Below are 25,084 nucleotides of genomic sequence, written 5' to 3' on the forward strand. Positions count from 1 at the left end.
ATTGTGACTAGCCAAGTTAGCTGTGCTGTCTGTCATAAGACAATGCGCCACACATACAAACAAACAAATATAGAAAACTATTTCAAGTAAAGCGCAGGTAAAACTTTAACTGTTATGGCAGCATATATTGCCTATATAGCTATAGATAAACTGCAAATTGACAGGCTCACGCCCACGCCCACTTGCTCTCGCAGCTCACATCGCATCGCTGCTATATTCTTTTAATGTCTTTATTATGTTCTCCATTGAGTATAAATATTTGCTCAGCAGCTGTGTGTGTGTGCGTGTGTGTGTGTGTGTCATAATAAGCGGCACGTGCCGCTGCTTGCTACTTTACAAAATGGCGCTAGTTTGTCAACTCACCTTATTAAAGTTGCTGCTTTGCTTCCAGGTACAAAAAGTTTTACACTGCAATCGAAATGAAAATCAAACGCATTAATATTACAAATTATATATATATATATGCTATATGCTAGCTATATAATGTAAGTACTGGTTGGCCTGACAACACTGGCAGCCAATTTATCTTCACACTTGAAGCGTTCGGCCTCGCCTTCCAGCAATTTATGACGATCAGTTCAATGCACACGCTTTAAGTATAATTCCTTTCTTTCCCTCACCCCCCTCCCCCCTCTCCCTGTACTCAGTCACATGCTTAGCATGAGTCCAACTTAACAGCAGCAGCAGACCTTCAAGCGCAGACAAGTTTAAAGTTGAAAGGATACCATAAATCTTGGCAGCAAACTGCTGCGACAGCGACAGCCACAAAAGCCTCTGGAGCACTTGCAGCCATCGCCAGCGCCAGCGCCAGTTGTCAAGACATTGACAGAGCCACAGCTTTGCACAAAAGCCAAAGCTGCTGCCGCTTCTGCATAACATCAAAGTATAAGCAATTTCTTATAGCAGATTGATATGGCATTAGCTTCTCGTTGAAGCGCAACTCTTAAGCAAAATATATTGAGCGTAAAGTGAATGAAAATTTCTATTAAACTCGCAGCGAATAATCAATAAACAAAGCGTAAGGTTAGAAAGGTTAAGAGCAGCTTATGGCACTCTAAAAATTCAAGAGCAGCACAACAAAGAAAAATTAAATTAGCCTGAAGTTGCAGCAACTAAAATTAAGTGCAAGCAAATTAGTTCAAAGCTGCAGTTGTTAAGGCTTAGCAACTAAAATTGTACGCAATATATTTTATATTAACTTGTAGCATAAATTAATATAAAAAATATATTGTAATTTTATTGCGTAGAGTATTGAAATTTAAAGATTTTATTTGAAATAATATGCAAACACTATAAATTTTATATTTGCCTAATGATGCAACTAAACTTCCTATATTAAATTATATTATTAAAAGCACGTTCAACATTTGGCATATTTATTTCTTAGATCGCTTGGTTATCAGCGACAAGTCTATAATTATGATTGCATTTTGTAATTAAATTGTGCGAAATTTTTTTAATATATATATTGTTAGTTTGAGAAAGTATTAAATATAATAATAAATATAATTTTAATTGCTGCTAAAATAATATATATACATATATAATTTATATTTGCTTGAATTTACAGCAAATAAATATAAAATATATTATAGCAAACTATTTTTTGTGCTAATACAAATCTAAACTTTGCATTTGATATTAAAATTGTGCGCAATATTTTTAGCTTGTAGTTGGAAAAAGTAAAATTATAATAATAAATAAATTGTAATTTTATTGCTTGGAGAATTGAAATTTAAAGATTTAATTGTTTTATAATTTTTATATTTGCTTGAAGATACAGCAAATGTATATAAAATATACTATAAACAATTTTTTGGGCTAATCTATATTTAAAGATTGCATTTGAAATTAAAATTGTGCGCTATAATTTTTTATATTAGCTTAAAGTTGCAGCAATTATAAATAAATATATCAATAAAATATTTAAAGCTGTAATATTATTGATTAGTTAGGTATAAATTTAAGGATTGCATTTGAAATTAATTTTTTATAGTTGCAGCAGCTTCAATAAATATATCAACAAAATATTAAGTTTAAATTGAAAGATTTCATTGCTTACTTGTAAATAAAAGTTGTAGCTTATATTTTATGTTATAAATTGTTACTTGAGGTTAGCAAACTTTGCAGCTTAAACACTCACTAGTTAGTCTAAATTTATTGCTCAACTAGTGGTCGGCTTATATCTTGAAAAAAGTAAAAATTATTTATATATTTGAAATGCGTGCAACTAAACAACAAAATCCATTGCCAGCTGTTGTGTCACGATAGCCAAACCCAATGACGTCAGTTGCTCAGCTGTTGTGGCTATATATATAATTAATATGTATATAACTCAATCAAAACAAATCCTGCCAAAGATATTTTTATAACCAAATATACATATGGCCGAATCAGCTGTTGCAAAGAGAACTAAAACTATTGGAACTGACTAAGAAATCTGAGCTGAAAATAAAAGAAAAACCATATGCAACATGTGTGCGCAATTGTTGTTGTTGTTGTTGGCTGGCTGTGCCAAAAAGTCAGTGATGAACGAAAAAACAATAACAAATGTAGTTACAAATATTTGGGTTTCCACATAAGCGCAGTTCCCCCCCAGAAAAAACAACTCAAGTGTGCACATCCTTTGTGCGTTTCCTTAAAGGCAATTCAAGTGAGCTGCATATGTATGTGTGCGTGTGTGTGTGTGCGTAATTCTCACCTCGCAGCTAGACAGACAGTTGGTAGAATTTCAAAACAGTGCGGCAGCTAAAGCAGGAAAAGCAGTGCTATATACATATAGCTATGTTTCCTTTGATTTTCGTTATTGAGCACAACTACACTACACACTTATAAGCATATGCATGTGTGTGTGCGTGTGTGTGTATGCGTGCAGACACTAATGTTATTGACGTCGCCGTGCGCGCCCCAGACGGCAGCCAAGACAGCCCAAGCAAGAGCATTGGGCTCTGGCTGTTGCTTATATGAAGGTATGTGTGTGTGTGTGTGTGCGTTACCGTTAAAAGAAATGCAATTAAAATGAATCTCTAGACCCCTAAAAACTTCCATGGCAGCAGCAGCAGCATCAAGAAGAAGCGCAGCAGCAGCAGCGGAAGCAATTAGTAAACTGAGCAGTCTTCCCATATAATCCCCATAGCAAATCTCTGTGCCCTGAGCTCACGCGTGCTCTACGTGGCATTTGCAGCCTGCTGCCAACAGCTCACACACACACACACACACAGTTGCACTTTTAGTGTTTGGGGCACTGCACTTAAGCAAATACATAATACTTATTGTAGCGGCGTTGCAAGTTTTTGTTTGACTTGCGGCATGTTGAATTTGCTTAGTCGCAGTCGTTGCTGCTGCTGCTGCTGCCACGTCACGCTTAATTTGTAGCCGCGCACATGCAATCCTTTCGTTCTAGTAACGCCTCACCCAACCCCCAACCCCAACCCCAACCCCTTACTGCTTCGTGTTCATAATTTTCATAATTTCATTTGCTTGTATATATTTTTGTATTGAATTTCACCAAATTTAGGACAGCGCGCGCCACTAACTAGAAATAGAAAATACATCAATAATTCGAAGGTAGCATAAGTTGCTGCTTTGAATGTCTTAACATGTCATAATAGCGCAAGTCTTAAGTCAATTAATTGAATTTCCTCAGGCAGAGTAATTACAGCCTAAGTAGTCAAAATAATAAGAGACTAATTTAGACGCAGCAAGTAAATAACTGACTTAAATATTTCTTTAGCTAAGCTACGCAGACATCAAATGAACATAGAAATAAATATAAAATGCTGCTTAAGATTTTAAATTAAGAATTTTGCTCTTAAATATTTCGATAATATAATAATAAATATTACAAAAAAGTATAAAGTATGCCAGACACTAATATAAAAATTATATGAAGCAAATAATATATAAAACTTGCTTTGTTCATTTGTTGCTGTTGTTGAGATCTTGCAAAATTTATTGCTGCTAATATTTGAAAGCATTAGAAACGAATTTCAGAAATTCAAATCAATATCAAAGCAGCTCCAGCTACATCTTAAATTATATTTTAGAGCTCATAAAATACAGCTACATCTTAAATTATATTTTAGAACTCATAAAATATAATTTAAGATGTAGCTCGAGCTGCTTTGATATTGATTAAGGCTTAAAGTTAGCATGAGCTAATATAAGCTACGACTTGGTTTGAGCGATTTCAGACTAACTCGCTCTAGCATACAAATATTATGTAATAAAATAATATAAGAAGTATTGCATTCCAAGAAATTATACAATTTAGCATGTCGCAAACACATTTTATATCTGCAACATATTACTTCCAGACTAATTGGCGCACTCGATTCTTTTTTGTATAGACAGCAAATGTTCGACGGGCGTGCCTCCTTTTCGCTTTTGTCTGGAGCGTCAATGTGGACCACCCAGCGCACAGCAAAAAAAAAAAATAAATATATGCAAACGCATATGCGATTGCAAACAAACAGTGAACGATCGAGCTACAGATTTAGCTGCGGCACGTGTCTGCGTTATGTTTATCTATAAAAATAAGTGCATAAGTTGCTTAAAATAAAAGCCACTAATCAATTGTTTATTTCATTTGTAAGTGCCAGGCAGCGAAATGAATGAAAAAAAAAAAAAAACTTGAACAATTAATAAATTTTCTGTTTCTGTTTGGGTTTATATTTAAGACTGTGTGTAAGTATTTATAAGTTGCGACCTGTTGTCTGCGCCGACAATCAACAATAACAAGTTGGCCAAAATTAAAACGAGCAAAGTTAAATATAAAACAAAAACAAATGTTAAATTTAGTTATGGATATTTTTGTGTGTGCAGCAACCCCCAACAACAACAAGCAAACAAACATAAACAGACAGAAATACATATACAACTAAATATATATAGAAAATCTATAAAAATTATCCTTTTTATTTATAAACAGCAAACGGCAAACAAGGCAAAAATTGATCAGCAGCAGCGTAGCAAAACGCAAAAGGCAAAAGCAACAAAGAGTCACGAGCTAGCGTACGCTAGAATTCAAAATGGCGGCGCGGCGACTGTTGATCGCTACTCGCACATAGCAGTGAGCTTTTGCGCGCATGCGCTTCAGCTTGCCAAGCTTTTGTGTGTGTGTGTGTGTAAGTGACTGCAACAATTGCTGTTGCTCTCGCTCTCGCTCTCACACTCTCGCGCTTGCTCTCACTTGCTTTGCAGCTGTATGCGTGCGTCGCCATTTGCATTTCGAGCTAAATATAGACAAAGCGAAGCAGTCGCTGACTGCGCAGCGTGTGATCAGCTCATAGGTGAGCGCGAGCAGCGCTGCATGTGTCTGTGTGTGTTGTCGCTGCTTTGGTCTTGCCTGTGTGTACGTCACTCATTGGCGTCGCTGTCTGTGTGTGCGTGTGTGTGTGTGTAGCCCCCTCAGCTTGCTGATTAAATTACAAAAAACAAAATTGTTTTTGCTGCTTGTTGCTTTTGCTGTCGTTCTGAAATATTTCCAAGATTTTGCAATAATTTTTGGGCGCTCTCTCTCTCTCTCTCTCTTTGTAGACAGGTGCTGCCAGAATGCGTTACGAAAACACAAAAGCAAGCAATGTACAGTTGCAAAATCAGTGATGCTCCCCCCCTCGATCTGTCGACACCAAATGTGCAGCTGCAGGCGCAAAAAAAAACACAGCAGATTTTTGTTTAACTTTTTGTATAAACAATAAATTATATATTTTAATCAAACACATGTTGTTTGTGTGTTTAAAGCGCGTAGCCAACAATCAATATAAATAATTAACTGTTGGCAATCTAAATCTTTTGAGGTACAGTACACACCAAGCGAGCACTAATTTAAATTGCAATTGCTGGCAATAGAACAACATTTGCTAACAACAACAACAACAACAACAGAAATTGTCGCCATTTTAAACAGTTGCAAGCAGCAAGAGTCTCGTCTGCTGCTTTTGCTTTTGAGTTTCGCGTTGCCTGCTGCTGCGCTATGATGAGTCTGATATTTTCACGCTTAATCACTAACTGTCCCCGCTGAGCAGCGCCCATTGCGGTAGCCGCTGTCGCGCGTTCTGGTGGCGACACAAACATTTGTTGGCCCATGGCCAAAATACTTGATGCTGCAAATGAAATGGCAGAACGTCGAGTCGAATGCAAGATGCACAAATGTCAGGCTAGAGCACAGAGCGGGGCGGAGATAGGCGCAACTAAGTGGTGTACAGGGTGTTGCACTGCACATAAAAACGACTGCGACATGAAGTGACAGCAACAACAAAAATTTGAACGGCCAATATAAAAGTGAACATAAGAAATATACACTGCAAACAATTGAGACACTAAAAAAAAATTAGCTACTGTTTTTCTTTTATTGCAGCTGTAATTAGGCAGCGCTAAATTAAATCTCTCTCACTTTTATTTTATTTCTTTTATGAGATTTGGCTGCAGCCCTAGGCATTAGCTCAGGTACAGACTACGCACACACACATAAATCAGTTATAATGCTCAAAAGCTGCCTAACATATGCATGCCCAAGTATGTGCACACATACACACATACATATATATATGTATATATGTTGTGCGTTATACAAAACACAAGACGCGTGCTTGAATTTTTGATGCTTTCCCACACACATGCATAAATATTTTATGATTTCCAAAAGACACACGCACACACACACACATTGATACGATTTGTGTGCATGTGTGTGTGTTTTTATATAAAAGCTACACTTTAGCCAAATTGCCTGCAATGACGTTCAATAATTTCAAATGTATGACGCACAATTCTCATTTTCATATTTTTCTTTTTTTTTTTTTTTGCTTTAAAGCTTGTACACAAATTTTCTTATTTTCTTGCTCAATATTTGTTGAACTGCTTGTTAAGATCAATTTCAATTGCAAATTTCTTGGAGTTTTCCCTTGTTATATTTTGCTGCCATATTTTTTTTTTTTGCTTGGGCATTGACCTCGCTCTATTTGGTCCTCATTAAAGAGACTCACTCTCTCTGTGTGTGTGTGTGTGTATAATACAACGCTTAATATTTCGCGCTCTATGCACTGGCAACAGCTCAAAGGCAGCACCACCCCCTTTCCCCCCCGCTAGACGTGTGTTGCCAAGGCATTAAGAAAAGCTAACAAAGCCAGGCAGGCAGGCAGGCAATGAAACGGGGCGAGCCAAAAACGACTCGAGAAAAATTCTTGGCAAATGTTTTACGTTAATTGAACGCCAAGAAATACCAACGCCATCTTCATGCGTGTGTGTGTGTGTGTCTGTTCAATACACATGCATACATTCTTATAAGTTATAACAAAACAAGCTCAGCTGTTGTTGTAGCTATCGCCTGCTGCTTGTTAAAGATATTTTGCATTGTATGTGAGCGCTTTAATAAAATATTATAAACAAGGTCTTATGGATCAGATTCAGAGCTAAATCGAGACTAAGATTTATACTTGAGTGTGTGTCTTGAAATTTTAGTTATATTTGCTTTTCATTACCATTTAATTACTAAATGCATTAAGCCAATTACTATAATTACTTGCAGCACAACTTAGTAGCAAAATATGTAATTTAAATCTGCATCAAAACAATAATAATGAAATTTTTACTATATTTGCCCATAATTACTGTTTAATTACTGAATTAATTAACAAAGTTACTATAATTACTTGCAGCTCAACGTATTAGCAAAATCTAAATCTCAAACAAAGTCAATTTCGTATTTAAAATAATCGAAATTTTATATACGTGAACTTTAAATAAATGCTATTAAATATCAGTTAATTACTAAATTCATTAAGATTATTACCAAATAATTACTAGTTAATTACTGAATTAATTATGATTTACAATTTAATACACAATTATGCGTAATAATCTAAGCAATTATGCCACTAATTAACAATTATTGTATAGTAATTCGCAATTGCGGATTTGAAGTACTCGAAATTTTAAATATATATGCGCATAATTACTAGTTAATTACTGAAATATTTAATAAAGTTACTTTAATTACTCGAATTACAAATGAATAAGCAAATATACCTAATAATCTAAGCAATTATGCCATTAATTAATAATTAATGCAAAGTAATTTTTAAGTAATTACAAGTAATTACAAGTAATTAAGCTTTTTTCAATACATACCTGCTTTGCTGGCGTATGCTCCAAAATAAAATGCTTAACAATGAGCGCTTGTTAGCATTTAAATAGTTGTATATAAATTTATTAAATATTTAACTATATATGGCAATAGTTTTATCCTTAAGACAATTGCAGTGTGTGGCTTTAATTCCTGATTATTGTTATATCAATTGACTTTGATATTAAATGTTAAGTTGCAACATAGTCGCCAGCGCTGTTGTCGTCTTCTTCTTTTTGTTATACAACTGTAAGCAGATAAATGACATAAACAAAAGTGTTATTCAAACGAGTGGCTTGCCTAAATAAATAAATGTGTGTATGTCCTTATTTGCGTCATGGCATGCAGCAAAAAGGACGCCACGCTGTGCTTAAGCCTATGGCCTGAGAAGCCGCACATATGCAACAAGTAACAACAGAAGCAGCAACAGTGAATCAACATTGGCTAAGTTGTGTCAAGAGCAGCGCACCACAAAGTAAATGCTGGAGATTATGATGCAAGCAAAATGCAAGCAAACAATAATAAATAATAAGTTGATAATAAAGTGCAAAGTAGTTAACTAATTAATTCAATTTTAACAAAGTTATGACAACAATATGAGCGACACATAAATATTAGATACAGGGTATATGCTTGAAGAGAATTCAGCGCGTGCTATGCTCAACGCCCACATGCTAAGCTGTGTGCTCTCTCTCTCTCTCTCTGCTGTGTGTGTGTGTGTGTGTGTGCGAAGCGTGTGGGTGGCTAATGAAACGCTTCAACAGCAGCCAGCAACAACCGCATCCAACACACACACACACACACACACACACTAGCGTACATTTGATCAGCGCCCCTTCGAGCTGCCACTGTATAGTTCTATATGTATACAGTTGTGCTTGTATGTATGTTGCCATGGCACCTCGCAAGAGGCCAGGCATGTAAACAGAGCTTTTTTTTTCTTTTTTCTTTTGCCTGGGCATGTCTGACAGCAAGTGGGGCGGGGCGGGCGGCATCAGTTCAGTGTGCAAGACAAACAGCGCACAGTTGTCTATAATAAATTTTCGGTAACAAAAAAAAAAAAAAATGTTTTCTTGCTCAGCTCACTTTTTTTTTCCTTCATGATTTTCGACATTTTTGTCAGTGGGCCGCAGCCATTTCTTTTCACTTGATTTTTTATGACATCTACACACACACACAGAGGCACATCAAACACAGCAACAAGCTGTAAAATTCCAAAAGGGTGACAATGCTTAGGGCCGCCTTAACTTAACTTTATTTGAAAGCCGCCCCGCCCCACCCCGCATGTCTTGCAATTAATGAACATGTTAAAAAATAATAAACTTGTGCTACAATTTTCTGTGTTTTTTTATTTCATTTTCATTATTGTTGTTCGCCTTTTTTAAAAATGGCGGCGTCGCACTCTGCGGTTTTTGTAATTTCTGGCAGTTGGCCAAAGTCTACACAAATTTGCGTAAATAAACAACAACAATGCGCATTTGTTGCAATTTAGCAAGAGTCGTTAATGCTTTTACTAGTTTTCAAAACACACAAAATGTGCACAAAAATTGCAAATCTGGCAAATAAAACAAAAACACTGCACGAAGTTTGCCAAAATAAAAAGGGGACAACACTACAAGCGAGCAGGCTGTAAATATGTGTACCGCATATATATAAAAAACACACACATTTTTAATATATAGAGAGAGAACATATGTATGCCGGTTGGCATAGCTGGGGGGAAAACTGGAGCTCAGTTGGTGAGTGAGCGTATTAAGTTACAACGGAAGCGGAAAATGCTTATCGAGTATGATTGATCCGCATGACATGTCCTCCGATAACCCCGTTCACTTAGCTACTGCTCCTTCTCTAGTTTGCCCACTTGCTCTAGCAACAAATGTTACCCAAGGCGCTTAGCCTTCAAGTGAGTTTAAGCATAAAACGGAAAGTTAAGTGTGCTCACAAAAGAATTCAAGCCTAAAAAAATAGCAACAAGGCTTAAAAAATTTATAGCATGTCTCAAAGTAACAGAAAATATGCAAGAAATTTATGCTCAGGTCTCTTTTGAGTGAAACTTTAATTTTAATTTATGCTTTGATTCATTAAAAAAATTATTTAAACAGCAGCAATATTTTGCTTCAATTTATTTGTTGTACAAGAAATTAATTTATTGCTTTGTTTTGATTGGAACTTTAATCTAATTTTAAGCTTTGACTTATAAGAGAAACTATTTATTAAATTTAGTGCCATATTTTGTATTAATTTAATGATTTTACTACTAATAATTATAATGCTAAGATAATTTTTAATTGGTACTTTTATATAAATTATATGTGAAATATAGCAATTGTTAAAATAAATTCCATAAATAATAATTTCAGTCAATCAAATTATTATAATATTATAATAAAGCTAAAAAATTGACTGAAATTAATATAATAAATAATAATTATTATTATAATATTATAATAAATATGAAAATATTATTTATTGAATGCTTCTTACCTAAATTAAATTCCAATTAAATTATATATAAAAAAGCACGTGCTAAGTGTCTGATCTATGTATTGTTTGCTCTAATTTTTTGTTTATTTATTCTACGCTACATACAAAAAAAAAGCACGTTGTAGTTAAATTCGCTTGCTGCTTGCTATACACATTCTATTTTTAATTAGCTAACCTTTGACACCCACTGTAAAAGCTTTGGTAACACCCACAGTTGTTGGCCATGCCATTAGTTAAGCTTAAGACTAAGCTGCAGCTTTGTTGCCACAGCTAAAATAAAATGGATTTATATTTAGTTTGCTTGATCGCTTACATTTGTTTTCTATGCTGGCGACAGCTAGCGGCCGGCAACCGCAACTGATCGTGCATATAACGCCATCTGTGTGTTAAGGCGAGCGCCATCTGTTGTGCAGCAACATGTTGCTGACGCTGCTGCTGCGTTGGCAACATTTTCATTAACATGCGCTTTAACAGGCTGTTAATTTAAAATCTGCTGCTGTTGCTGTTGTTGTTGTTTTTGTTTTGCACTTTGCGCGTTTTTCGTAGGAAACAACAAAGAACAGATGTTTGACTTTATTTTGGGAAATTTTATTGCTTTGACAGACGAGAAATTTCACTTTCCAAACACACACACAGACACACAGCCACACAGCAATTTGCTTGATCAATCAATCACTTTATATGCAAAAAAAAATATTTTTGGCACTTGGCTGTTAATTATTTTTCAATTATGTTACAGCTAATTGATAACGATTCTTTACACGCACATTTACACACACAATTTGTTGCGTTTGATTTGCTAAATTATTTTGCAATTGCTTGAGCAAACTTTTTTAATTATACACTAAACGCTTGCGGAACGGGGACTTTGAGTTGAGGATCGTTCGGTTGGTTCAGAGTGCGATCGAAATGAAAATATTTCTGTGCACGATATTTCCTACACTTCACTTTACTGGCGCAGAAAATCGCATATACAACGAGAATGTATAATTATAAATAAATGTTCTATAAAAAACGCTTTTTTGTTTCGTTCTTATTCTTGCCGCGTGTTGTTGCTTTAGTGTACATGTGTGTGTGTGTGTGTGTGTCTATGTGTTGGTTTTTGTGTTTTTGAGCCATTTTAATTTTAGAGGTAACCAAAATAAATAACCAAAGCGAACAAGCACAAGCACCTTTAAAAACAAAAAATGTTTTTAAAAACCAAATTGAGCACATAAAAATAGAGCGACTGCAAATGCAAGCGTCTTAACTTTAAATTGCAAAAAAAAATAAAATAAAATAAATAAATAAATCTAATGCCAGCGCCGCCTTTATGGCCTTGCTGCTGAGCTGCTCGAGTTTAAGCGATTCTAAAGTGATTTAATGGCATTTTCATGGGAAATTTCACCTTAAGCCTACACACAGTTTGTTTGTACTAAGGATTTGTGGCTTGGCTTGCTTACATTGTCCCAAAGGCCAAGCCGAAAACGTGTTGAAATTATTCAATAAAGTACACACACACACACAAGCCAAGCAAGCCATATAAAAAAGAGAAAGAGTCAATAGACTAATGAGATTATAACGGGCATCATATTAACGCAAGCATTTAATATTCAATTACGTTTTGGATTGATTTACATAGGTCTAGGCCATAAGGATATATATATGACTTGGGGATTAGGGTTGTGCTACTTATTGCTAAATAAGTAGGTGAATTGAAAGGCAAAGTAAATTGTGTGCATAATAAGTTATCGATACTATCGATAAGTAAACAGCTTAACAGCAACAGCTGCGTAAATAAACTGTATGAATTTTAAATTCAATAAAGCAAACGCATAAACAATTGCTCATTAAATTTAAGCCTGTCAATTATCACAACAACGCAGACGCACTTTAACTTCAGTTAACAGTTAGTGGTGGCTTTAATGCGCGACGCGTTTGATTGCACGACCGTTGCGCTAATAAAGCGCTTAATACTGCCCGATACGATTGCTCGAAATAAATCGAAAGGCCGCAGCAAACAGACAAACACACACACACAAACACACATAAGCACACATTGCTGTACATACAGTGAAATATTTTAAAATTAAAGCAATTTTTTTTTGTACATTTATTTTTGTTTTGTGTATTATTTTTGGTTTTTTGTTATTGTATAAGTATTTTATTTTTTTTTGTGTGTGTGGCCCCCACGGCGTATGAGTTTGTATTTGTGCTATGAACTGGCTTGAACCAAAGATCTCCTGCAACTGCAGGCAAAGGAAATGTGCAGCTGCTGAGGCTGCGACTGCGGCTGAATTTTCAACGCATTGTACTATGGAGAAATGTAAAAACTGCGAGACCAACATTAATTTTAACTTATTTTTATAAGCAGACTGGGGGGGTCGGCAGTTCTGTACGCCCGCTAACAATTTGCATTGAGTGCAAGCATAACCCACAGCTTCTGCTTAGATTTTGCCAACACTTGCCAATTTTCTTTTATTATTCTTATGTGTGTGTGTGTGTGTTGAACAATTTTTATAATTAGCACAGCGAGTGAAAACATCAATATTTTTACATTTTTCAATATGCATGATTTCTATGGAATTTCCAACAAGGAGTTATTTATAAAAACGACGAGCTCGTTTAGCTGCTGCTGCCTGATCTTGCTTCGGGCTTGTTTTGTATATAGCGCAGACGATCAAAAAATAAATATATAGTAGCTGCTGCTGCTGTGGCTGCTGCTGCTGCATAGACGAGCGCATCTGTTTACTGTCAAAATCCTTGTATCCAAGTGCTTGCGTTTCTTTTTCAATTTGATATATGCGCTGCTTGTTGCTGCGCCTGCAAGTATGCTACGTTTTGTAATCACGCTTAAAAGTTAATACATTAATGCCAAATTCAATGAGTCGCACGCTTAATTAAAGCGCAAAAATTGACGTGGGCGCGCTTGACATTACTTTGCCGCTACGCTTGGCCCCGCCCCCGCCTTAGTAACTACACACTTGCGGTTAATTTCTAACGCACACACACACACACACACACAGGTGTGTGTGTATATGTGTGTGTGCCAGTAAGCGTAAAATTTTATTGAAAGTGATGAATTAATGAGGCGTTAAATGCATAAATTTGTATTCTCTTGCCGCCCTATTGAACCGGAAGTTGCCACAAAACAAAATGGCGCAGCCCCAAACAGTTGTATATGACACCCACCCACCCACACGCACGCCCACTCTTGACACTATGTAAACTAACATAATTATCAAAATTGAGCAGTAAGCAGCGTAAGCTTAATAACCGTTTGAATTTCTAATTTATATTTTTCGCTGCGTATTTAGTTCCCTTTTTTGCTCGCTCGTCTGCGTTCGTGTGCGTGTCTGTGTGTGTGTGTGTGTGTGTGTGTGTCAAGTACACACAATTTCCGGCTGAGTAATTTTAGAGAGTCCTTGAAATTATTGTGCTGATTATATTGAATTATTGTTTCAAATGAGGGGGGGGGGGGGCCGGCAAGTGTTGATTTGATTAAAGCTTTTGGGCACAGCCAATGGGGCTAAACTTACCTTTTAAATAGTTTCAGCTGCTGCTAGTGAAGTCTTCTAATTTCAAATGGCTGAACTGCAATTAAAGTGAAATAGCAAATAGAATTAATATACCAGTTAGTAAGTTGTGCTATTTATAATAAAATAAATGCAAATTAATGTTTATTGAATTCATATAAAAAAATTATAAAATTTATTTAATAAGTTTAGGCAATAAAAATAACAAAAATATATTCAAATAAATGTTTATTGAATTCATAAACATAAAAAAAATTATATAACATTTATTACATAAATTTAAGCATTAAAAATATAACAAAAATAAATTTAAATAAATATTTATTGAATTCATAAGCATAGAAAATGTTTATAACATTTATTTTATAAGTTTAGGCATTAAAAAAGTAAAATAAATATGTCGTATATAAGAAAAGTATTAAATTAAAGTGAAATAGTAAATGGAATTAATATATTTGTTAATGAGTTTGTAATAAAATATTTATTGAACTCAGAAACATATAAGAAATAACAAAAGTATTTAAATTCTACTACAAAAAATGTAAGCACACACATTTGCATAATTTAACACAAATATTTTGATAGATGTTTGTTTTTTGCTTGCTGTCAGTTATCGATAAAATGCCAATGCATATGTTTTCAGGCGCATTAAAAACCAATAACTTACAACGCCTGTCAGACACACACACACACACGTACACATGCTCAGCAGCAGGATAACAAAATATTTTTTATAACAAGCCATTAGCAGCAAAGAGCGAAAACTAAATCAAATTCTCAGGCTGCAGCCAATGCAAGTGTCAGCAAGTGCCAGGCACGCAAAATTTACACACACACAGTCACACACATTTATGCGGCAGGCAAAAAAAATTCAAAAATCGACTAAAAATGCAATTTAGTTTTTATGGGCTCCACAGCGTAAAATAATAAAAGGAAAAACAAATAAATGCTATGATAGCTACCAATTTGTTTGCCATTTATCAAAGCGAGGGTGGGTGGGCGTAGGGTGGGTGTGGCATCGAAATGCAAACTGCGTGCAAAGCGGCGTCAATCACTTCACGTTGCCACGTTATGTTGCCAGCTTTGCTAGTTGCTTGCCACACAGCCCAACTCGCCACCGCATTGCACTTCCGCTGCGACAGACAACAACAACAATAACAACAACAATAGCAACAATAACAATTGCTTAATATGCAAATGCTGGCGTTGCTGGCCGACAAGGTTCTTAAAGAGCAAAACCCAACCCAAGGCATTCACTTCGTGACTTTGGTCAGCTGCAACAAACATTTGTATCGCTTTCGCTTTTGCTTTTGCTTTTGCTGCTTTTTTTTAGTTTTATTCAATTTACAAAGTACAGCGAGGTGCGTAATAAAATACTAAGTGGGTGGCTTAAGAAGTTGCGCGCTCAAACGTTGGAAAAATAATTTAAAAAATTAAATTTGAGTTGCTGAAACTTTAAATAGTTCTCATTTATTATAATGTTCGCTATGACAATAAAACATTTTATAGTAATATTAAAAAATGTCAAGCAACAAAAATGTGTTAGAAATGTAATTTTAGCAACAAATAAAATACTACTAAAAGTATTTTAATGGCAAAAATGTTTTATAATGCTTTAATTTCAAAGAAGTTGAATGAATATTATTTTAAAAAGATGGTTTTAAATATATAAATGACTAAATTACTATTTATAATTTTTTTATGCAACAGCAACTTGCTGTGCGCCCCTCGCATTATGCATATGAAGTGTCAAACTCCCATAGATTTAACCACAAATACGTGCAATACCGCGCTACGTTTCTATTTTCATGTCCTTGAAACGACTTGGTGCCGGCTAATGGCGTTGACTGTGAACTGTCTGCGAGTTTGGCTGATAAACTTGCCACACACCGCGCCCCGTGCCCCTTGGCGTTGCACAATCGTTACGCTGACGCTGTTGTCAACGCAGCAGCTGTCAAATGCAAGTGCATGCGATTTGCATTTCTAAGCGAGTTGCAAATGCCGCCGGAAATGGTCGCAAACATAAACACAACACAAAACACACACTAGCGAGCCTTGCAGGCGCTAAATTTTGACAGCCAAAAAAAAAAACAAGCAACAGAAATATTAATTGTGCTTTTGCTGTTTTTGAACGCAGGCTAAATATAGTGGCAAAGTTTAAAGTTGAAGTCAATGCTGACGTCAGCGCATGCATATGCAAATAAATATGAAAATATGTATATGCGACACACACACACATACAAGTGCAGAGAGTGCCAAAAATAACAATGCAGCTAATTGTTAAAAAGTTTGTTGCATACCTAACAGGCGCAATCGACTCAATTTTTGAGTGAGCGTAATTCGTTGGCATGTATGCATGTCTGTGTGCGCGTGTGTGTGTGTGTGTGAACATGGCATGCATGTGTAAGCACGCCCCCTAGAGCGTACGCAATGGCAAACAACCCCCAGTTCAAGTTCAATGCAACTGGCACTAGCACAATGTCCTTGACGTCAACAGCAACAGCAACAGCAACAACGTGCGACAAGTTGCCATGCAACTGCAACTGCAGAGGCATGCAGCAACGTCAACGCGCGGTTTGCGTAATGTAGGCGTAAGCTAAAGTGGGCGCACTAAGGTTGGCTGTGTGTGATAAGCTGTAGCAATTGCAAAGATAAACACAACAAGCTGTGAAAAATGCAAAGCAAGTCGACCGCTAGTTGCGCTTTAGCTTAACTAAAAATTTGTACAAAACAATTGTTGATTGATTTTGTAGTCAAAGCTTAGCTTGAGCATTTAAAGGTCACGTCGCATAGCAATAAAATAGTTTTTTAAAATATGCAAATAGCTGCGCAGCAGCTTAGCTTAGAAAACTATAGCAGCAATATTTAAAATAAAAAAGTGTCTGCTTATCTATAGATAAACGCAAGTGTAGCAATTGCTTGATACACCATCAATAACAAAGTTAAATGTATATTATGTATGTCATATGATATTTGCTTAAGCATTTGCTGTGCAACATGTGGTATACTTAATCTCAACAATTATGTCGCTAGCTATGCTAAATAAACAAGTAATAAACGACAAAATGCGCTCATGTGCAAACAAATTATTGACAGAATATGCTGCTTGGTTCTTTGACAACGAAAAAATTTAACTAAAGTCACGTGTAAACATTCGAAATGCTGTAAATTGGTGCTTATTGCAAAGCAGCAGCAGCAGCAGAGCAAAGAGATGAGACAACAAAATTGTTTACACACACTCAAGCACACACACACACACGCACATTGACAACAAAGCAAAGTGAATAATAAAATATGATAAACACAAAAAGTAAAACGGCGAAAAGTCAACAAATTGCGAGAACTAAATACATACAAACACACTTAAGCGTATGTGTGTGTGTGCTAGCCGGAATTCAATTAGAATACGCGCGCTCTCAAACGCGAGAGAGAGAGCGCGAGAGTGAGAGCGCTAAATTGCAGCTGCAATGACATCACAACAACAATAGCAAGCAGACATAACCAGAAACTTTAAAACACAGTCAGTGCGATAACAGCAAACACAAAAGAGAGCAAGCGAAGAGAGAGAGCGCGTGAGCGAGAGCGCGCGCTTTAATCAGCAGCTGAGCGCGAGAGAGCATTGAAACGTGTATGAGTGTATGACATCAGCGTGTGCACGATTTGTTAACAGTTAATCGGCACGATCAGTGGCGGTAGACAGCTGACGGGGGGCCGCCGGGGGGGGTCCAATGTATGATCAGCGTGCGCGGCTACTGAAGTTTCATGAATGCTGCTGCTTGCTTTATTTACTTTAATTTTATTGTTTAGCTGCGCATAGTAAAAATGTAAGACATTGCTGTAATATATTGTTTATATTTTTGTTTTGAAACGCAAGCACGTGCCATAGCCATGATGTACATACATACATACATGTGTGTGTGCGTGTGTGTGTGTGTGTGTAGCAGCACTCATTAAACTTTAATTGACGCTTCATCAGTTTGCTGAAAACGCGTGAAATCTCTTGAGAACCGGTTGCTGCCAAAAAAAAAAAAATAACTAAACAATAAAAACAACAAATAATCAAAGCGCAAATCATGCACTAACACATACGAAAAAAAAAAACTCTTTGCTTAACTGTCGTGTCACAAATACATTTTTTTGTTATTGATTTATTTATTAAGCTGCGTAAAGAATTTAAAAAATGTACAAACTATTGTGTGGCTAATTTTTTGCTGATAGGCTTTTAGTCTTTTAACTTAATCAAGCTGACACCTTAATCACCTGGCTGGCCCAAGTCTTCGCAGCTGTCAAAAGAAAACCAAAAGAGCAGCAGCAGCAGCAGCAGCAGCAGCATTCGCTTGAATAATGTTTGTCTCTAATGATCTCTAACGATGCGCAAGATTAAATCGACAATAAGCGAAAACGAGCGTATACATAAATAAGCTGCGATATTGCTATAGACAATAAATAAAATCACCATAATCTGAATTTCAATTTAGAAAAGTAGACATTTTATAATAAAAATCAAATTTCGAAAATCATATACGCATTTACCATTTAAAATTATAACTTTAGAGTAAAAGCCGACCTGTTTTAATATAAAAACACAGACGTATGCAAACAAAAATGCATTTATGATAATATGCCAATTATGCAAATAAAATCAAATAAAAAATATTTAGCATAAGACAGACAGCTTCTTTTTCTTTGTGTGTAAGAATGAGTCAAGCGGACTTACAAACATTAAAACTTTGGCTGCCAAAAAGTTCTGTGAATTCCAGAGCAAACTTCAAATTACTGCCCATGGGCTGAGTGTTTGTGTTTGCGTTTGTTTCGACGCACTAATGTGTTGATTTGCTCAATGAAAGCAATTAAATGAAACTGGTCAGGCGTTCTTTTATGTCTGTCTTTTAAGCCAGGCTAATGATCTCAACAACAACAACCAACTGCTGTTTGCTGTTTAACAATTCATGCATCGAAAAAACGTTGGCAAATAATAAAATATCATGCAGTAAATATTCATTTATTTATTTAATTTAATAAATACACACAAAGCCACTTTGAAGATCATCTTCAAGCTCAAGTGTACTTTTTTGTCTATGGCGTTGTACAAAATTTAATTATTGTACAGCTGATTGTTCTATTTTGGTCAAGTGCCTCAACAAATAAAATTTATTTACGCTTCAATTAAATTGCAATTACTTTTGACTAAATCAATTGCAAAATAAAACTTTAACTTTGCTTTAACTAATTAAAAGTTGACTGATTTTACGTTTTTTTTGTTAACAAATTCAATTAGTTGACAAGCGGCACTAACTTTAAAAGCAAGGCCAGAACCACAAAAGAAAAGAACGAAAAAAAACGAAAAGTTACAGCAAAAGTTAACAAGTTGTTCATTAATGGCATTTAAAACGTCAAACGCAGGCCAATGTTGCGTATGAGCGATGTGGCAAGCCAAGCTGAAAAAAAAGCAGCTAAAGGGCGCGCAGGTGGGCGTGTGGTTACATTCTTTTTGTAGGCGTAACACAATCACACGCAGGTGCTGCACTCTCACAAAAGTTTAAACTACACATGGGTTTAACCCCATAATTTACATTTATGTACTTTGACTAAATATATTTACATAGTTTTAATTGTATCCTTACTGCATAAAAAGACTGTTCTGATTGCTGTTACCTTTTTCTATACACTTTGACATTTTTATATATGTAAATAAAACTTATTAATTAATTACATATAGCATCTTACTTTACGTGCTTATAGCTTTAACAAAATAAAGTATGTCAGCCACTTCAAAATTACGGTATTTTTGACAGAATGTAATGACTTTGAAGCTCAAGCTCTCAATCGTTTTGTTGTATGTCCAACTGTACGTTGAACCAATACATTGGTATTATATATATATATTTTTAAAGCGGCTTAATGAACCATTTGAAACTTTCACAGTTGTCATAATGATGTGTGCGCTTTTATTTTTGGCACTCAAATGCCGCAAATGAGTCCAAAAATAAAGTTATTTGCTTTAAATGCTGAACTTGTTACAAATTTAAATAAACTTTGTAGCTTCTATGCAAAATAACTGTACCAATTTTTGAACAAGTTTTATCAAATAGCTCATTTAGTCTGTTATACTCTACGCCAATTAAAAAAAAAACCCGTTCCAGCTATGGTCAAGCCAATGCCATCAAAACCCAATTACAAATCAAAAATGAAACTGCAGCAGCCGTTGAGAGGGCCACGCTGATAATGATCTTGCAAAAAAATAATATAAAATAACAACAAATAAATGTGGACAACAAGTTAAAGATCGCTAAGCTTAACAGGCTCACAAGTGTATGCGTGTGTGTGTGTGTCTGCTATCTCGCTCGCACGCAACCGCAGAGATAAAAGAGTGGTCCCGCGCACGCTGCGCTATAAATAGCCGCAGCGTTCATTAGAAAGTCTAAAAATAGCTGCAAATCTGAAGCTGGGGTCGGTGCAAATATAAAAATAATCATCGCAGCAAAAGAGACGCTGGAATAAACAGCAAATAGCATTGAGGATGGCACACACACACACACACACACATATAGCAAACTGCAAAAGGTAGCGAATTTATTATAAGAAATGGGTACAGTGAACTGTATACCCCGCTGACGTGGGTGTGATAAAAACTTTCGCTGCTCAGTTCACAGTTAAGCTTTGGCAAAGTGCTGCTGATTATGTTTTGAAAAATTAAATGAAAAGCAGCATGGGCGTAGCAATTATAACTTATTATTATTAATGAGCAGCATAGCAACATTTATTTTGCCTTACAGGGTATTTAGTTAGGCTGCCTAGCAAGAATTTATTTTGTTTAGGCTGCTGGACTAGTTTATCGTTAAGAAAAACTGGTTGAATGCCTTCGCTAAGGCAGCTCCTGTGTAAATTCTTTGGCATAATTCGCTTACAATTGAAAATCTAGTTTAAGCCCTGTTTATACACCAAAAGCATAAAGAATTAACAAGCAAATAGTTAAGATAACAGATCTAGCCAAAGTCTAGGTCTTAATGATAGCGGCTGTCAAGGTGAAGCAAGTAAAATTCATTGCGCAGTTATGTGTACAACAATAACAACAACACATCAAACAAAACCTTATAGGCAAAAAGTGCAAAATGAAACAACGACTAGCAGCAAGCAGAAACCCAATAACATAAAAGCTAAAGAATTTTTTGCGCAAAAAAAATGTATAAAAATTATATAGTAAGGATGAAGGCGACTCGAAGAACAACCAGCGCGCCTGAGTGTATGTGTAAGTAGAAAAACCCGCTTACAGCAGCAAGAAAAAATAAGCGACGACCTTGATAAGTAACACACACAAACAGGCGCAAAGCACACATACAAATGAACAGACAGGCAATGTAAAAAAAAAAACTGCCCACGAATATGGCAAGGCTAGCAAGGAGCGTAAAAACAGCGCCTTTGAGCGCGTCCGGGGGGGGCGTCGCATTCAATTTGTCTCGTTGTTTACAAAGGGCAGCCACAGCACAAGAGCGAGAGCGAGCGCTCTCGCGCGCATGTATTAAAATCACACCACAATCGATGCGATGGTTAAAGAGCGCGCGCTCGCCCATGGTGAGTTTCTGTACGTTTATGTTTATAGCCCCCCCTTTACACCGCAGCCAACACTCGCTCACTCACTCGCTGCCATCAACAAGTGGCTGCTCCTTACTCAATGTGCTTTGCTTTGACTGTGTGTGTGTGTATGTGTGCGCGCTCTTTAATCAACAGCGCGTGGTGAGCTTCTTGTTGTTGTTGTCGCTGCTGCTGTGTAATGTACTTAATACAAACGAATATTATGTACATATATGTATTATCATGCTCTGCGTTTTATTATTGAATTTCTCAAGTCGCTGGCGTTGACTTCCTCTGCCTCTGCTGCTGTTGCTGCTGACGCATGTAAAAAAACGCCAAACAAATGCGACTGCTTGTCTGCCTCACTAATTCTCTCTAAATCAAATACGCTCCCGCTCTTTTGCACACACACACACACACGCTCACACAAAATCAGCTGTAAATTAGCTGGAAATTCAAATTCATTTAAAATTATTTAATAAATTTGCGTTCAATATACACACACACACACATAAGCCTGCATAAATGAAAAAATTTTGCTGTATAGTCATTGCGATTCTAGTTTATGTTATAAGCTTAAATAAATTGCAACGAACGATCGTGCAACGTGCCTGAAATTATAAAATACAAATCAATGCGGAACCCGCAAACAGAAACCGGCGTTGCACTTGCTTCAATGTTAGCTTTTAGCTGGTGCCTGCCACATACAACCGGCTCAAGCATACCTCTAGTTATACCGCGTACATTTTCTCTAGCAACAAGGTATATGCGCTTGCCTCAAACATAAATGCAAATAAATAGCGAAAAATGGGCATGCAGGGTATGTGGGGACCAAGTGAACCTCAACTTGTTGCAATTTTGAACGACAGGCGCACACAAGAGAGACAACCCATAATTAATCAGACTACAGGCTACAACATCAGCTTACATATTTACAATTTACGTGTACAGCTCGCAAATTACAAATATCCGTAAAGATCCTTTACAGAAAAATCAACAGAAAAATCAACTGAAACTTGTTTAATTCGCTTTTCTAGGCATTTAACGTTGACAGCTTTTGCTGTAAGAATTCCCTTTTGATTTATAACTCAAATAGACACAATGCTTAAAGAATTTTCTGCTACACACACACACAAGCATACATAAATAAATGCGATTCTACTGCGTCCACAAAAAAAAAAAAAACAATCGTATGTCAAAACAAGTTTTCAAACATTAATTCGCATATTTTACAAATTATATTGAAGCTCGTACATAACGATAGAACAGCAATAACAAGACAAATAGGAATAAGTATTTTTTTTTTTTTGTTTATGTACAACGAAAAACTTGTTTTGCTTGTAAAACTATTTAACAATTGTTTAGGTGAAAAATGTACAAAAAGTACGTACTTGTATTTTAAATATTTACTTAGCTATTTACTTTTTTACAGTGCATAAGAAATTATAGCAACAATTGTAATTAAAAGTAATTATATATTTCATAGCGCGCTTTTAGTTTTTCCATTTATTTCAAAAAATATTCCAATCATTTGCACAAGATTGCAAGAGAGCGAGTGAGAGCGCAAGAGAACACGAGCCAAAAAGCTGACCAAAAGTTCTGCCCGCTAAGAGCGCATTATGTAAATTGCATAGAAAACAAAAGCAAAAAAGAAAAAAACACACACACACAGATGTAAGCTGATCAACAGCGCTTAGTTAGAGAGCACTCTCCTCCTTGTGGTGAGAGTAGTCCGGCAAGTAGAATAGGTGGGCGGGGGAGATAAAGCTTTGGTGATGCTCTCGCTCTTGTCTGCTATCAGTTGACGCTATCCGGCTGCTGTTTGTTTGCCAAGTGAGCAGCAGGGGCAGCAACGATTTGTGGGAGGTGGTGCTGATGGAGATGGTGGCGCGCTTGTCACTTAATTTGATGTGTGCTGCGGTCTATGCTGCAATCAAATCACGCACACACACACTGAGAGAGCAGCATATGAAAAGCTTGGGCTTTTATAATATGCAAAACAAAACTATTAAAGTGGATAGACAAGTTTTAACCAGAGCCAAGCACGCTGATAAAGCAGTTTGCGCTGGTCAAGCACACACAACAAACTCAGAATGTTTGCTCGGCTGGCTAGCGGGGAAAATAAAAGAAAGCCTCACAAACTTTACTTAAGTCTCGATAAAAATAACTCAACGTTACCTGCAATCAATTTTAAAATAGCTACCACAACAAGAACAACAAAAGTAAGCGAAGCAGCAGCAACAGCAGCAGAAATAAAAAAAAAAAACTTGCAGAAGGGCTTATGGCAATTACAACTTACCGCTGCGCTCCCGCGCCGCACAAGTTCAAGGCCAAGAGTGTCCACGGCGCCAAGCACTCGCTCTTTCTCGCTCTCTTCTTTGCTGGTGCTTGTAAGTGGCGTTATGTTCTTAACCACTGCATGCACTTATGCTTGTATGTGTGTGTGTGTGTTTGGCTTTGGTGCATGCAAAAGAACTTTCGTTTTCAAGTAGTATAAGGCGCCTTCTTTTGTATTGAGTATGGTTTAGATTTGTTGGTATGTCAAGGGGTTAGAACTTGCACTGCTCCAGTTGGTGTTTTGTTTTTGTTTTTTTTTTGTTAGTGGGACGCGCGTGCTGTGCTGCGCATTTATTTTTGTGACACGCGCGAATCAACAAATTTACAACATTTGTATATGTTATTTACAAGAAGACTCCACTGGAGCTGGAGAGCTGAGGTTGGCTTTGTAAATTAATTAACACACTCGCACAACGCACACACATGTATTGAGTGTGTAGCCATATCAAGTAAGCGCGCACACACGAGATAAGCAAAGCAATTTATTTGCACTTAAATTTACTTTTTGCACGCCGCTGGTTAGAGAGAGGTGGGTGGGCGGATGTGGGAGGCAGTGGCAGTCCAAATTCACCACACACACACACGCACACTAGTCGTACATAGGCGCGCAACAATAACAACAACAAAACAACGTTTGCTTTCTTTTGCTTAAGATATTTTTTTTAATTTTGTTCACTTTTAGACACATGGAAACAGCACGGGCGCATTTAGGTTTGAGTTTAGTAACATGTTAATAAGAATCAACCAGAAACAACGGATAACCAAAAGCTTACAGCGACTAGTGTCATCGGGCATGTGTGCGCAACTGTCAGCCAGTATAATATTGAGAATGAACATAAATATGAGTGCGACTGGGTTAACAGGCTTGTTTACAGCAGTGATCTCCAAATTTAGTGGGAAGAATGGCGATAAAAAGCTACAATTTCGAGTTAACACTCTGATGTCTTCTTATTATGTTTAAAGATATTATATAAATTTCATTTATCATTTTACCAACATTATATATTCACAATTTAAATATTTGCCATTTTTTGTAAAGAGTCAAGTGTTA

General features: G+C 36.3%; 1 non-coding gene across 1 annotated transcript; it reads right to left on the bottom strand.

Moving 5' to 3' along the window:
- Window positions 1-363: 363 nt before the first annotated feature.
- LOC108596661 lies at window positions 364-24,819 on the bottom strand. Its single transcript, XR_004458796.1, has 4 exons — window positions 23,996-24,819; window positions 14,128-14,182; window positions 8,131-8,372; window positions 364-408 (listed from the first exon to the last, which is right to left on the bottom strand). It is a non-coding gene; the product is annotated as an uncharacterized LOC108596661 (transcript).
- Between the last annotated feature and the right edge of the window lie 265 nt (window positions 24,820-25,084).

Source organism: Drosophila busckii, chromosome 2R (genome assembly GCF_011750605.1).
Source record: "Drosophila busckii strain San Diego stock center, stock number 13000-0081.31 chromosome 2R, ASM1175060v1, whole genome shotgun sequence".
Lineage (NCBI taxonomy): Eukaryota > Metazoa > Arthropoda > Insecta > Diptera > Drosophilidae > Drosophila > Drosophila busckii.